This window comes from Alexandromys fortis, unplaced genomic scaffold (genome assembly GCF_014885135.2).
Source record: "Alexandromys fortis isolate MF-2015 unplaced genomic scaffold, M_Fortis_MF-2015_v1.1 scaffold_28, whole genome shotgun sequence".
In the NCBI taxonomy this organism is placed as follows: domain Eukaryota; kingdom Metazoa; phylum Chordata; class Mammalia; order Rodentia; family Cricetidae; genus Alexandromys; species Alexandromys fortis.
The window spans coordinates 773,048-785,082 of NW_026067901.1; the positions used below are offsets into that span (position 1 = coordinate 773,048).

The 12,035-nt window shown below is 40.7% G+C and overlaps 1 protein-coding gene and 1 long non-coding RNA gene across 2 annotated transcripts in view; one reads left to right on the plus strand and one right to left on the minus strand.

Annotated features, from left to right (window-relative positions):
• The window catches only part of LOC126493127 (uncharacterized), a 39,988-nt gene extending 34,665 nt beyond the window's left edge, over positions 1 to 5,323 (plus strand). Inside the window, exon 3 of the long non-coding RNA XR_007589763.1 lies at positions 5,218 to 5,323. This is a non-coding gene — a long non-coding RNA (uncharacterized lncRNA). The remainder of the gene's footprint in view (positions 1 to 5,217) is intronic.
• The window catches only part of Pced1b (PC-esterase domain containing 1B), a 538,744-nt gene that overhangs the window by 189,726 nt on the left and 336,983 nt on the right, over positions 1 to 12,035 (minus strand). The gene's annotated exons all lie outside the window — the stretch shown is intronic.

Here is a 12,035-nt window from a genome sequence, read left to right on the forward strand (position 1 = left end):
TGAAACTGAGATAGAAAAAAAATTGTTATGTGAAGTTTTACTCTTTTGGCTTTTTGGGTGCCCCACCACCCATCTCCCAAATAAATCACACATAAAGGCTTATTTTTAGTTATGAATGCCAGTCTTATCTTGGTTTGTTTTTGGCCAGCTTGCCTTATCTTAAATTCTCCCATCTACCTTTTACCTCTGGGCTTTTACCTTTCTCTATTTCTTTATACTTTTCTTTACCTCTTTCTCCATGACTTGCTGGGTGACTGGCCCCTGGTGTCCTCTTCTTTCTTGTTTCTCCTTCTATTTATTCCCTCTGCCTGCCAGCCCCACCTATTCTTGCTCCTGCCTCGCTATTGGCCATTCAGTTCTTTATTAGAACAATCAGGTGTTTTAGTCAGGCAAAGAATCACAGCTTCACAGAATTAAACAACTGCAGCATAAACAAAAGTTACACACCTTAAAATAATATTCCCCAGAAAAAAATCCAATGGAAAAACAAAAGAAAACAATTCTGGCAATATCTTTGCTGAGTAAACCTCCCATCTGTCTGAGTAGCCAGACTTGCAGTCTTCTGCCTCTGTTTAAATTGTTCAAAGTATAACTAGGAGCCAGGGCCCTGAAAGAGGTTTAAGGATGACAGAGTATGGGAAATGCATAAGTCTAAGGTGAATATGAGCTAGCAAAAATTTATTTGTGGCCAGCTCCTCTTTGGGTATCAGCCACAGGCATTAATTAATTAATTAATTGCATTGCAATTAATACATTGCATTACATTAAAGAGTTTTTTGCCTTCTTAACCTTTGAGTGTGTGGAGTGATTTATCACTGGGAAGGCATTTGAGGATCCCAACCTCTTGTGTTATAAGTAAGAAAACAGAGGGAAACAATGTTGCTAAATGGGTACTTTCCACCTTATAATTGTGGTGTCAGTAATAGGATCCAACTCAGCTCAGAAGCCCAGGGAGGCTTTATTTCTGGTCAATGAGGAGAGAGAAAGAGGTTAACTTGGTATCAACTTTTCTGCCCTTTGGGGTTAAGGATGACATAGGCACAGAGCAAAAGAAATGGAGGTACTTATCAGGTGATGGGGCATGTTTGTTGTTTACGCAAGAGGCATTCTAGAGATGCTACAGGTTGCATCACCATGCTGGCTGTGTCAAGTCAGTTAGCCTGCCTAAGTAGAAACCTCTGGACGTAGGCTTCCTATCCTTAGAGATAAGCAGCTGGGCCAAGTGAAAAGTGAAAACAAAAACAAACAAAACACTGGGGTAGAATAACAGGGAGTTAGCTGAGTTTGTCCCATGGGACAGGCAAAGAAGTGGTAGACTAAAAAAGATAACAGACCCAATTCCAGGAAGGGCAGAACACTGAGAGGCAGGCAGAGAGAATAAAGGGCACAGCGTTTTTATTGAGGTGAGCTGATAACCCCATCAGCATGGGAAGGGGACACCCACAGTTCGTCCAATGTGAGGCTCCAGGTTAGGCATTTTATAAGCCCCTGAGTCCTCCCACTTTTCTTATCATGCTCAATTGGCAGATGTTTGTCCCTGAACAGACTTTTTTTAAAAAAAAATTTTAATTAATTTATTTTTGAAACAGAGTTTCTCTGTTGCTTTGGAAACTGTCCTGGAACTAGCTGTTGTAGATCAGGCTGGCCTCGAGCTCACAGAGATCTGCCTGCCTCTGCCTCCTGAGTGCTGGGATTAAAGGCGTGCGCCACCACCACCCGGCTCCTGAACAGGCCTTTCATTCCTACTATTTTCATCATGAGGAAGATTCAGGAAGTTGGGCCTGCTTCTCTGTCTGGATCTTCTACCTTCCCCCACAGTGACTAACTGTAGCTACTTCAGAGCAAAGCACCAGACAGGGCAGCACCATGCCTGCCTAGCAGCTTCCATGATGCTCAGGGACCTTCCCTCTACCTGTGATTCTGGCTGCGTTCTGGGCTTGGCTGAGCTCCAGAGAAAGGTATACGTTCAAGGCCAACTCTTCTGAGAGGACTAATCTCAGAGCAATGTCAGTGCCATAATGATCCTCAACATTTATAAGACAGGGTTTTTGAAGGCATTCATAGTAGGAATAAGTGTTTTTCTGGGAACAAGTGAGAAGGAAGTTGGTTTAAGCCTTGAGCCTTCCTCTGCCATTAACTTGGAGCACAGCTAACACTGTGATCAAGACTGAACAGGGACTCATCCCAGATGCTGTGTCTCTCCTTAATGCTGGTGCCTTCTCTTTACCCATCCTCAACTACATTCCATGTCCTGAATCCTGAGCCATTGTTATTCTCAATTCCTGTAGATTCAGATGGAGGCAAGACAGATAGATGGGGGAGAATCTGAGTCACAGGAAGATGCAGCTGAGTTGAGTCCGTGGTGGAAACCTCAGACTGCTCACCTGGCAACATCAAGTTATATCTTGAGCTGAAGCTGTTATGGGACTGGGGTTGTTCAGAGATTCACCAGTCTAACAGTGAATACATTTAACAAAGAAAAGGATTTATTCAGATACTGGTGTCAGGTACTCATGGTGCCAGGATTGTAGTCAAGCACTCTCAAGAGTTGTATATTAGTCGGGGGTTTAAAAAGGCAAAATGTGCAAGGCTACCTGTAATGGTCTGTCCTGTCCCTTTAAGAGACAAGCCCTGTCCATTCCCTCCCCTATCCTCTGAGACAAGCAGATCTTCCTTCAGCTTCCAGCCTGAGCTCCTGAGACCCCAGGCCTTAATGCCCTACTTACAGATTCCTACACTTGTCCATCTTTGCTCAAAAACATGGCCCTGACCAAGCCAAGATGGCTAGGGTACATGCTCCTTTCTCTCTCTCTCTCTCTCTCTCTCTCTCTCTCTCTCTCTCTCTCTCTCTCTCTCTCTTTCTCTCTATCTAACAAACACCCGGGCCCCCTATGTCTATTTCTTCTTCTTTCATAAAGCTATTCCAATATATTACCGAGTCTTATAATCTCACCTTTCATGATATGATGGGGTAGTCTTCTGTTTTGTGTTAATTTCATTGGTTAAATAAAGAGACTGCCTTAGCCCTTTAGTAGGACAGAAAATTAGGTAGGTGGGGTAGACTGAACAGAATGCTGGGAGAAAGAAGCCGAGTCAGTGAGTCGCCATGATTCTCCCACTCCAGACAGACACAGGTTAAGATCTTCCCTGGTAAGCCACCTCATGGGCTACACACATTATTAGAAATGGGTTAGATCAATATATAAGAGCTAGCCAATAAGAGGTTAAAACTAATGGGCCAGGCAGTGTTTAAAAGAATACAGTTTCCATGTAATTATTTCGGATAAAGCTAACCATGTGGGCAGCTGGGTGCAGGGGACACAGCCCTGCTGCTCCTATTACAACAATGATATTTATATGATCCTATGTAATAACCTATTTCATGAAGAGCACAGGCAAGTTTGGGAGCCAGACTACATGCAGATGAGGTTCAATAAACTCAGGCAACACACCCTCGGGGGCAGAGGCAGTTCCTGAGCAGGAACCACACTAGGATTATAACACTCCAGGTGGAATTTTAGCTAGGGACTGGTTTTTGACTTGCCTTCTGGCAGGTCTCCGCAAGGCTGCCCTCAAGCCAGTAAACTATAATAAGCTCTCAGAGGTTATTCAGGATATGAAGGAAAATCCTTCTGTGTTTTTGGAGCACCTCACTAAAGCCCTGTTACAATATACTAACTTAGATCCAGAAACCATGGAAGGCAGACAGTTACTCATGGCTCATTTTTTTCTCAGTGCTACTCATACATTAAGGTTAAACTTAGACGTTTCGAGAAAGGCCCCTTGACCCTGCAGGCAGAGTCTTAGAGTTGGCTTTTCAGGTGTACCATGTGAGGAATGACAAAGTCCGTAATCATCACTGTCATGTGCTTGCCACGGACTCCTGACTGGCTGAGGTGACAGACTGCCCAATCCATGCTGACTGTGCCATCCCCTTGACCCCCGGGACTTGAGAACCGACAGGCCCATGTTTCAAACGTGGTAGAACTGGTCACTGGGCCTGAGCATGCCCTAATCCTCATTTTGGTCCCATGAGACCTTGTCCTAGATGCCATAGGGAAGGACATTGGGCAGTCGATTGTCCTCATTCACATTGTGGCACGGAGACATCAAACCCAGAAACTTCCAAAATTGATCTTCTAGGTCTGGCCATAGATGGGTGAGGCTTCCCGGGCTCCCTTGACCTGACCACAACCATCATTTGTAACAGGGAGCCATGGGTAAACATCACGGTATCAGGACAGTCTGTCTTCTCTTGGACACTGGAGCCACATACTCGGTACTATGGGAATTCTGTGGGCCTACCTCTCCTTCTAGTTTTCCTGTTGTCAGCGTAGGGGGACAGCTTTATCTATCTCAGCAGACTCTACTGCTTAACTGTGTTTTTAGGGGTATTTATCTCCCTCATTCATTTTTAGTCATGCCAACCTGCCTGTTACCACTTCTGGGAAGAGATTTTTTTTAAAGCAAAAGTCGGAGCTTCTGTTTCGTTTGCTCCTTCCATTCACCTTACCCCAGACTCACCAACAGCTCCCTTCCTCCTCCTCTAGCCTCCCAGCCTCCCAGCTCCCAGCTCTGTGTCTTTTTCTCTGCCAGCCTCTTAGGTGGAACCCCAGTCTGGGACACCTCAAGCCCCTCTGTTGATAAACACCATTCCCCCTTCATTATCCAATTACAAGACCCCAAACTCCCCAAATTTTTATGATAAACAAAAGGGTGGAATGTTATGATTTTAGCCAAACCAGCATGGCTGACACTTCCAGGTTTCAGGGCCACACATGTGCGGATAAGCCCTCAGGCACCTATTCACCCTGGTGACCTTAAAAGGCCCTGTGTGACCCATGTGCAGCATGGTTGCATCACCTATGTATGACGCAGCTATGTTGGCTCTTGTGCACATGCATGAGGGTAGGGCTTACAGGTCTACCCCTCCTCCCAAGGCTCATATTGAAGATAGCTTGCAGTTTCTGGCAAACCACCTTGTTGTAGTTTCTGGCAAAACATCCTGTTTGTTCCTGTGCTCCCTCTGCTCCTGCTGGTAGTTAGCTATAGGACTGTTGTTTACTCCTTCATGGGCCTGGTAATTTCCTACCTGCCTGGGGGTGGAATTTCCATTGTGCAGTAGTTAGGTATATAAGGTTTTCTCTAAGCTTGAATAAATGACATTCAGCATTCTCTCTTCATGGATGACCCATGTCTCTTGTGTTTAATCTTCAGGCCCTTGCCTGACTCGTGAACTATCCCATAGCACAGGCATTACAGTTGGAGGCCCACAGCGAGATCAGGACCCTTGAGAGATCGCCCTTGGAAGGCTGGCCAGCAGGTATGACTTTGATGGTGAGGGTGAATTGAAGATGGGTGCTAGTAATTCTGTTCCAGTATTGACAGGCCAATTGATTGATGGGCCAATTTGATAGTTCTTTTAGAGAAACAAGGCACCACTATTAAAACTAAGACATCACAAGAGCTCATTAAGACAGTTTTAGAGTTTAGTCCCTGGTTTCTACAAGCAGGGGGTTTAATACCCCTGACTGGGAACAGGTAAAAGCTGACCTTCAAAAGGTGTTAAAAGAGCAAGGGCCAGAAGAATTTCCCATAGCATTTTCACTATGGTGTTTAATCAAAGACACTCTTCTCAGTGATGGTGTAAAAGTAAAAGAACATTAGAGAAGTTGACCAAGACCTTTGAGGAGATTTAGGATGAAGAATTTGTGAAGCCTATTAAGAGTTTTGAGGAAGGAAAAGTTAAAAGTACTAAAAGAGATATAGAAGGAGAAGAAGAGACTTTAGAAAGGAGATTATACTGCTAAAAAAGAAGTTGGGAGCAGAAGAAAGCAAACAGAAATGTCTCCATGAGACCTCCCCTGCAGAATCCATTCCTTGCTGCTTCAAATCCTTTTGCTGTTGCCTCTGCCCCTATTTACTTAGAAGCAGAAATCTGAGAAATCCAAGATAGACTAGATAATCTAAGTAGAGAGAAGCAAATTTATCTAGTTGTGGAGATTATTGATCTGCAAGAACAGTGGATCAGGCAGCATAATCCTTTGGCCTTTAAAGACATTAAACAACTAAAAGAAGCAATTATGGCCATATGGAACAGCAAGGAAGAGAAAAAGATGTGGAGGTTTCCCAAGATCAAATTCTTGGTGTAGGAGTGTATGCTGATCCGCAGGTCCAAGCTTTTTATGACAAAGAATTATTGTCCCTATGCCACAAAGCAGCCTTGAATACTTGGGAAAGAATACAAGAACTAGGGAAAAGGATTGAATCATATACAAGGGTTAGGCAGGGACAGAGAGAACCCTTTACTGACTTTTTGCAAAGATTAATTAAGGCTCTGAACATAGGGGTAACAGACCCAGAAGCTAGATGAATAATTCTTAAATCTCTGGCTTTTGAAAATGCAAACATAGAATGCAAAAAGATAATTGGGGCTTTAAGGTCTAGATCAGCACCCATGGATGAATGGATTCAGCATACGATGAATGTTGAGACATTTGGATATAATGATGAATCTTGGGTAGAAGAAGTGATTTCCAAATTAATGAGGAGACATCAAATTGCCAAATGTTTTAATTGTGGTAAATTAGGACATCTGAAAAGGGATTTCGGGCAAGGAATTTCTAGGAATAATATCTCCTATGGGAATGACAAAAATAGGAGACCTCAGCCTTCAAGTATATGTAGGAGGTGTGGAAAAGGTCAACATTGGACCAATGAATGCAGGTCAACAACAGACAGACAAGGCAACCTGATACCATCGGGAAACTCCTTGAGGGACCTTTCACAGGCCTCCCAAGCCAAAAGTGGCCCAGTCATTCCTAGTTACAGTGGAGAACATGTCTCACCAAGAAAATTTAAAAATCCAATGCCTGCTGTAAAAGGCAATACTGGTCTGAATGATGGGTTAAGTGTGGAAGATGAGTCAAAATCCAGTAAGACAGAGGAAACATATATTTTGGCAGACTTCTATTAACGATCAAAGACCAAAGCTAACAGTTTGTATAAATGGCATTTTTATTGAAGGCTTATTAGACACAGGTGTGGATGTAAGTATCATTACTCCAGAATCTTGGCATCTAAATTGGCCTCTTCAAGAGGTTGATGTCAGTTCTTGGGAATTGGAACCCTATCTCAAGTAAAACAAAGCACAAGATTGTTTGAATGCATAGGACCTGAAGGGCAAAGGAAGACTAATGATGTGGGAGTGTCATATATCAATCTGTTGATTTCATTGGTTAAGTAATAAACCAACTGCTTGGCCTCATAGCTTAGAACATAGGTGGGTGGAATAAACAGAATAGGATGCTGGGCGGAAGAGGAAGTGAGGTCAGACTCTGCTCTGATTCCAGAGGGACCGGACAGGGGAAGCCATGCTCCGCTCTCCCAGGCAACTCCAACCCAGGATGGATGGAGGCTAGAATCTTCCCGGTAAGCGCACCTTGGGGTGCTTACACACATCATTAGAAATGGGCTAGTCCAGGTGCGAGATTAGCCTGTAAGGGCTAGAGTTCATGGGCCAAGCAGTGTTTAATTGAATACAGTTTGTGTGTTGTTATTTCGGGCATAAGCTAGCCAAGCGGCCGGGGTGTTGGGGACACAGCCCCGCCACTCCTATTTCAACAGACTAAGACCATATATAGCCAATATTGCAGTGAATTTGTGAGTTGTGACCTATTGCAACAATGGAATACCCAAATTAACATTCCTGCAGCCCCCAAAACTTATGTTTCTGAGAAAAATGTTAGAAGATATTATAGACTATGGACACCAGCCATTTGGGCTGTCCAAGAACACAAAGTAATTGATAAACCTTCAGAGGTACCAACAAACCCTACCTTTAAAATGGCTAACTGAGAAACCAATATGGGTTAAGCAGTGGCCTCTAGCTGAGGAGAAGTTGCAGGCTTTAGAACAGCGGGTATAAGAGCAATTAGATACTCAACATATAGAAGAATCTCCTAGCCCTTGGAATTCTCCTGTATTTGTTGTTAAAAAGAAATCTGGAAAATGGAGAATGGTGACAAATCTAAGGGCTATCAACAAGGTTATTTAACCTATGGCCCTCTACAATATGGAATTCCTCTGCCTTCTCTGTTACCAAGGGATGGCCTCTCATAATTATTGATTTAAAGGATTGTTTCTTCACTATACCTTTAGAAGAAAAGAATAGAGAAAAGTTTGCCTTCACAGTGCCTACTTATAATAATTCTCAGCCTAGTAGAAGATGTCAATAGACTATCCTTCCACAGGGAATGCTCAATATCCCCACCCTGTGCCAATACTTTGTCAGCCAGCTATTGGAAATAATTCATAAGGAATTTCCTAAGTCAATAATTTACCATTACATGGGTGACATTTCGTTATCTGATTCAAATATAGAGACTTTAGAAAGGATGTTTGAAGAAGTAAAAAAAAGTTTTCCCTAAATGGGGATTACAAATTGCTCCTGAAAAGAGTCAAAGAGGAGATTCTGTTAATTACCTAGGTTATAGAATGGGTTTATAGAAAATTAGAACACAAAAGGCACAAATTAGGAGAGACTGGTTAAGGACTCTTAATGACTTTCAAAGATTATTAGGAGACATTTCCAGTCTACAACAAGCTGTTGGGATAACACCTGATCTAATAATTCATTAAAACAAAACCTTAGATGGTGATAAAGATTTGAATAGTCCCAGAGAATTAACAGCTGAAGCAGAAAAAGAACTGACAATGGTTGAGGAAAAATTACAGGAGGCACATGTGGACAGGGTGAATCCAAATTTTAGTTGTATCCTAGTCATATTGCCTTTCAGAATTTCTCCTAAGGGAATTTTAATGCAGAGGGAAGATATTATTTTAGAATGGATCTTTATACCACATAAATAAAGTAAAAAATTAAAAACTTATGTGGAAAAGTCTCTGAATTAATTATAAAAGATAAATTGAGACTTCGTCAATTAGCAGGTATAGACCCAGCAGAAGTTATAGTGCCTTTCACTACTGATGAAATAAAAAAAGTTATGGGAAGACAATGAAACATGGCAAAGAGGTTGTGCTAATTTTTTGGGAGAAATTAATAGCAGCTATTCCAAAGTGATAGACTTAACTTCATAAAGAGAACTTCTTGGCTTCTTCCTCGACTTGTACATGATGCTACAATAACTGGAGCCCGTATATTTTATACTGATGCAAATAAATCAGGGAAGGCAGGTTACAAATCAGAAGAATTGAGTAAGGTGGAAAAAAGCCCTTATATTTCTGTCCAGAAGGTAGAACTATATGCCATTTTTATGGTGCTAAGGGATTTTAAAGAATCTCTTAATATAGTTAGTGATTCACAGTATGCGGAAAGAGTTATCTTGCATATTGAAACTTCTGAATTTATACCAGATGATACAGAATTGATTCCATCGTTTATCCAGGTGCAAGACATAATCAGAAATAGGCTTTCTCCTATATACATAACACACATCTAATCCCATATGGGTCTGCCAGGTCCTCTAGCACAAGGTAATGCAGAAGTTGATCAATTATTAATTGGAAGTGTGTTGCAGGCCTCTGAATTTTGTATAAAACATCATGTCAATAGCAAAGGTTTAAAAAAATAGTTTTCTATTACATGGCAACAAGCTAAGGAGATTATAAAGAGATGTCCTACTTGCTCTTTCTATAACCAAACACCATTGCCTGCAAGTAGTAACCCAAAGGGCATTCAAAGAAATGAAATCTGGCAGATGGATGTGTTCCATTTTATGGAATTTGGTAAATTAAAATATGTACACCACACCATAGACACATATACAGATTTTCAATGGGCAACTGCCTTGAATTCAGAAAAGGCTGATTCAGTAATCACACATTTATTGGAAATTATGGTCATCATGGGTATACCTGCACAAATAAAGAGAGACGATGGTGTAGCATATGTATCTAAAAAAATGAAATGCTTTTTTGCTTATTATAATATAAAGCACATTACAGGCATACCAAATAATCCTACAGGTCAGGCAGTTATAGAAAGGTCAAATAGTACTATAAAGGATATGCTGAACAGACAGAAAGGGATGGAAAATACCCCCCAAAATAGATTGCATATTGCTTTATTAACCTTGAATTTTCTAAACTCTAATGAGAAAGGAACAACAGAAGCAGAGAAGCATTAGATAATGTAAAAAAAAAAACAACTTCTGCATTCAATCAACCAGTATATTTCAGGGATGTGTTGACCTCACAATGGAAACCAGGAGATATACAATGTTGCAGAAGGGGTTTTGCTCTTGTTTCCACAGGAGAAGAAAAATTATGGATACCATCAAAATTAATAAAGATTTGCTTTGAAAAGGAGAAACCTCTTGAAAAGGAGAAATGACAGCTCATTACAATGGTGATAACCATACAGGTGGTAAGAAAAGCATATAGGATGGGGGCAGGGTTCTGTTCTTGTCTTTGCAGGACAACACTCATCTTCAAAAAATTCAAGAGACCTTGGATGTTTGAATGATGACAGAAGAAAAAATAACTATCCACTAAGGAGCATCTAGTAAACAGAATATGGTTTATAAATCCAGGTATGGGTTACACTTACATTTACACACACACCCACACACAAATATATATTAATATATTCAGCTGGTTTTGGAGTTGGACAATGGCTCTGTACGTCTTTAAATTCAAGCGTGTTGTTAAAACAAACATTCAGAGTTTCTGTCTCATACCGGGAGCCATCTGGTATGGGACAGAAGAAAGAATTTAGGAAAAATTTTTACTTTCTCCCTGCCTTTTTTGTCTATATCATATTCTTCATTGAATGTATGTATATATGAATGATATTTAATTTTTTCATGATGAACAATAGATTTTCCTACAGATCCTTTTCCTGTAGTAATCTTTGAAGTTTCCAGGAAGAAGATGGGGCCCCACAGCAACAACTCTACCTGATTGAGATGACATCATGATGCAGACAGCGCTGCTATAAGACTGCTTCTGTTTTTGGGTACCAGCTGCTGAAGTGGTGTACCTTCTCATGACATTCTGGCCAAAACTCCAAATAAGAACTTTGAGAAAAAAAAAAACTATTGACTGCTCAGAAATTGTATGCAACTATACTAGACAGTACATTTGAAACTTAACCATCACTTTAATTTTGCAGGATCCCATTAAGAGAACATTGTCCCCATGACAGCGGGAAGCAATTCTAGAAGACGGCACTCCCCCCCCCCCAAAAAAAAGTTTGTCCATAGGGTTGGGAACACTGTTGAGGGGTTGTTGATTATTACTTGTATTAGATAGAGGGTTGAGGTGACAACTATGTTTGTTAAAAAAAAAAAACCAGGGGTATAGCAATAGTGGGTAATAAGGTAAATACTTGTGAGCTATTATTTATGGATAATTTACATTTTATAGTTTTGTATATTGATACAAGTTCAAATTATATGTTACTTTTGTTTACATTTGTACACCAATGCAAAGTTATTTTGTCATATTATATATATGCATGTTTCTACCTCAATTTAGGACATTTTGTATATTGATACAACTTTTAGGATATATTTTTATATTGCATTATATATTACTCCTACCTCTAATCAAAATACTTATAGATTGCTTAAATTTTGAGGTCACTGTCCTCATTTGTTGCACATTTATTTACAGATTATTTAATAGTCTAACATGAAGTTTTAGTCTTCAAGTTATACAGGTATTAATTATTATAGGTCAATAGTTGTTCATGTTTGTTGTACATAGAGTCAGATAAATTAGGTTCTTTAGATACATAGAGACTGTATTCTGTCTAGATATGGAATCTTTAACCACTTCAAGGATCTGTAGAACATGGCATTTAAATAACTTAGGGTTTTGTTGATATGAGGCATGAATGCTCCTGGCAGCACTGATCTATTCCTGAGAGAATGTTGAGCACCAAAGACACTCCAATTGGAGCCTGTTTTCTTCTTGGCAAAAACTGGCTTTGGGCAAAGAAATGCCCATGCCTCAACCACTGACAAGATATATAGTATCTGGAAATGGTAAACAGGACTGTCAAATCTTGA